Below are 4,669 nucleotides of genomic sequence, written 5' to 3'. Positions count from 1 at the left end.
TTTTTTTTTTTTTTGTCAGCAACAAAACAGACTCATATAGACTCTGTGAACCAAACTGGTAGCTCTGTATCCATATGGACTACGAACGAGGGTTGCCTTCTTGCACTACGTGCTAGACTATCCGCCCTTGAATTTTGCGTCCTTGGTATATGGATGAGCTCTGAGCTGTGGAAACTACCTTTCAGGATCTTTATATCTTCCAGATAACTTGCAAATGCGGGCCATTCCTCGGGTTCAGAAACCATCTTCACCAACTGAGAACAATCCGTCGCAAAAGTGACAGTAAACTGTCTTAAGTTCCTCATACATTCCATCGCCCAAATGAGTGCCTCTATCTCCGAATGAAGTGGTGAATGACTCACTCTAGTGTTCCTTGCTCCCAATAAATTATCAAAGCCTTCAAGAGTACTGCACCATCCTTGTCCTGAGAACCTATCATTTTCTTTCCAAGATCCGTCCGTAAAGCACCACCGACCCGGGATAATTGGAACCATCTCGGTTACTACCAAACGGGCCTGATCAGTTCTTTGGGCATGATTAATCTGCGCCTCGGCCCATAAGGCAGGCTCTGTTTCGGCCAACTTAAGAGTATCTCGAGGGTCAATATCCAAATTGCTAAAAACTTTACTATTTCTCCCTTTCCAAATATACCATAGAATCCATGCAAAATGGTGATCCTCCATTGCCGGATCCACCCTCCAAAATAAATGGTCCATATTTGCAAAAATTGATTGCATGGGAAAAATGTCCGGGTTAGATGGTGAGAGCCCAGACCTGGATTGCTGGGGGACATTCAAAGAATACATGATTTATGGATTCTTCAGGTGCTCCACACCGTACACATATAGTATCCCCTTGGATTCCTCTTGAACGTAGATTCTTCTTAACCGCTATGCAGCCTGTTACGAGTTGCCAAAGAAAGTGTTTTAACTTGGATGGGCATCGCACTTTCCAGCAGAATGCTTTCAATAAAGAAACTGATGGACCAAACTCTGGGAGTGTCTTAACTTTATCTGGATACACCCGCTCCACCTCATAACCTGATTTAACCGTATATCTTCCATTATGTGTGAAATGCCATCCGTCCCGATCTGCTATCCGAAACCGGCTTAGAGGTATACTCTCAATTAACTGGACATCGTTCGGGTCCACCAAAGCCCTAAGAACCTGTGAGTTCCATGTTCTTGATGTTTCATCAATAAGTGAGTCCACTGTAAGATCCGGGTAAAGGTTGTGTAGATTTTTGTTTGCTGGTCTCGGGCGGGTGGATGGGAGCCAAGGATCGTTCCATACAGAGATGGAAGATCCTGATCCCACCCTTTTGATTAGTCCTTTGCTAACCAGAGATCTAGCTGAGACAATACTACGCCAGCCATAAGATGACGAGTAAGATCTAATTGGCTCCAGGGGTGACGCATTCCTGAAATACCGTCCCTTGAAAACTCGGGCAAATAAAGTGTCCGGTTTCTCGATTAATCTCCATAGTTGTTTTCCAAGCATAGCCGTGTTAAAATCTGTGAGATCTTTAAAGCCCAAACCTCCTTCAGCCTTAGGCAAACACAGCTTGTCCCATGATTTCCAATGCATACCTCGAGTACTACCCCCAGGACTCCACCAAAATCGTGCCACTGCACTTGTCAGTTTTTTTCATCACCGTTTTCGGAATGCGATAGCATCCCATTACATGATTTGGCAGTGCCGTTACCACTGATTTTATAATCACCTCTTTACCCCCTTTAGTAAAAAATTTGAAAGTCCATCCGTTGACTCTGTTATTCAATCTCTCTTGAACAAAACCAAAGACTTGTACTTTTGACTCTCCTAAAATTTCAGGAATACCCAAATATGAACCCATACCACCTAAATTCTGTATACCCAAAACATCTCTTAATTCCTGACTTAAGCCTTCCTCAACCTTATGTCCAAACTGGATCGAAGATTTATCAAAATTTATCTGCTGACCTGAGGCCATTTCATACTCCTTCAAAATCCGAAGAATAGTCTGACATTCCTCATTTTTTGCTTTACAGAAGAAGAGACTATCATCTGCAAAGAGTAGATGGGATATCGGTGGACAAGCCCTGGCTACTTTTACACCCGTCAGAAGTTTTTCCCTCTCTGCCTTTTTAATATTCGCAACCAGCGCTTCCGTACACATAATAAATAGATAAGGAGAAAGAGGATCCTCCTGACGAAGACCCCGTTGTGGAATTATATTTCCCTTCGGTTGCCCATTCAGTAAAACTCTATACTGTACCGATGAAATACATTCCATCATCAATTTGATCCAATGGTGATCAAAACCCATTTTGGATAAAAGTTGTTCAATGAAAATCCATTCAACTCTGTCATAAGCTTTACTCATATCCGTTTTTATAGCCATAAATTTATCCTGACATGCTTTGTTAGTCCTCAATCCATGGAACATCTCCTGGGCTATAAGTATATTTTCCGATATCAATCTTCCCTGCACGAACGCCGATTGCGTTTCCGAGATAAGAGAGGGAAGACACACCTTCAACCGCTGACACAATACCTTTGAAATAATCTTATAACCTACGTTACATAAACTGATAGGTCGGAGTTCAGTCATTCGCGTAGGTCTCTCTGTTTTAGGTATCAAGCAAATATTCGTCATATTTAACCTTGTGTCCAGGGTCCCTGATGATAAAAAATCATTAACCATATCCAAGAGATCCTTTTTTATTATATGCCAAGAGTGCTGAAAGAAGAGAGCCGTCATCCCGTCCGGTCCTGGAGCTTTTTCTGGATGCATCATAAACAAAGCTTGACGTACTTCCTCCTCAGTTGCCAGCCGGATTAACCTCTGGTTCATCTGTGGAGTAATCGTGGGGTTAATCTCATCCAAAAACACATCAAACTCCGTAGGAGAGGTAGTCTGAAACAAATCTCCAAAATAATCTACTGCTACCTTCTCTACCCCTTGTTCCTCAATAATCCAATCACCATTCATATCATAAAGACCAACAATTCTATTACGAGCCCGACGTTGTTTTGTCAGGGCATGATAGAACTTAGTATTCAAGTCCCCTGCAGTGTGCCACATATTACGACTTTTCTGTTGCCAAAACTCTTCCTCGTCTTTATACGCTTCCTGCAGTTTCCTAGAGACATCCAATATATCCTCCTGGGATCTATTATTATCATTTTGGACCTCTTCCAACGCTTGTTGCAGCTCACTAATTTTTTCCTTGCCATATGGTGGATTATTCTTTCGCCATGTGGAAATCTCATGCCGGCAATTAATTATTTTTGATACAAAAGCCCCGGAGTTCTCCGCCGACAATTCTCTCCAGCCCCTCTCAATTGATTCCAGTAAACCTTCCTGCCCTACCCATCTTTTATCAAAACGGAATTGACCCCGTCTTCTCTGTATTTTATTATCCAGAAACGCCACCACTGGTCTATGATCAGAACTCACCATTCCTAAATATTCCGTATAAGAACAAGGAAAAAGTGTATGCCAATCTTCATTAGCCAGTGCTCGATCCAAGCGACACTTGACTATTCCTTTATTTCTTCGTCCTTGCCAAGACATCCGGTTTCCTTTGGCCGGAAATTCCAGTAGTCCAGAATCCCTGATCATATTATTAAAAGATACAAAAGATGCTGGACTCCTTAACGTTCCTCCTTCTTTTTCATGGTTACCAGTAATTTCATTTAAATCTCCAATTATAAACCACAGCTCCGCCCTTGCCAAACCATACATGGTTAAGCGTTCCCATACATGATCTCGCAATTGTTGTACCGGATCCCCATATACAAAGGTCATAAAAACTTGTTTCCCTAAGGTCATCGCTTCCACGTCAATCATCCTATTGCTAGTACATAAAACTTTTACTTGAAATTCATTATTATAAAATAAAGCAAGTCCTCCTCTTGTACCAATCGGATCCACTGTAACCAAATTATCATAACCGAAATGAGCTTGATCTGATGATAAAGACATATATTCTCACGTGACGTCTTTATCGTGATCCGACCATGCATCACCGCTGAAAACTCTTTATCCCACCCAACAAATTAGCATAATTTTTAAAAAGGGAAAATCGCATTTTAAATCCTCAGAGTGTCACATTCTAGTACTTTAAACACTGAACGTTTTTGACTAGCATTTTAAACATTAAAAGTGATATTTTTATCTTAACAAACCTCCAAGTCAACTAGGTGATATGTACTGTTCATTTTGTGATGACATGTTAGTTTTTTTTTCTTTTTAATAAAAAATAAAATACATAGAAAATTCGAAAAAATACGAAAAATTTGAAAAAATTCGAAAAAAATCAAAAAATGTAAAAATTCAAAAAAAATATGAAAACAACATTTCAAAACAATTTTTTTTTAAATTAATCCAATTATAAACCAATAAATATATATAATATAATAACTTGAATGGTGATTCTAGATTCTGGTTTTTGGTTTTTGATTTTTTTAAATTTTTTGATTTATTAATACTTAACTTATTAAATTTTTGTGAAACTAGTAAAAATCTCATAAACCAGTTAAAATGTTTTTGACCTTAACTAAAATATGGTAAGTTAGTTTGAAATATAATTAAAAGATATAGAAGTATGCCTCAAGATTTGTATATGTTATGTTTTGGTATGCGTTGAGCTTCTTAGATAAGTAACATATATTTTAGTTTCTC

The sequence above is a fragment of the Brassica oleracea genome, chromosome C7, assembly GCF_000695525.1.
Source record: "Brassica oleracea var. oleracea cultivar TO1000 chromosome C7, BOL, whole genome shotgun sequence".
NCBI classification, from domain to species: Eukaryota; Viridiplantae; Streptophyta; class Magnoliopsida; order Brassicales; family Brassicaceae; genus Brassica; species Brassica oleracea.
The sequence above is the reverse complement of the archived record's forward strand: the minus strand, read 5'-3'. Positions refer to the sequence as shown.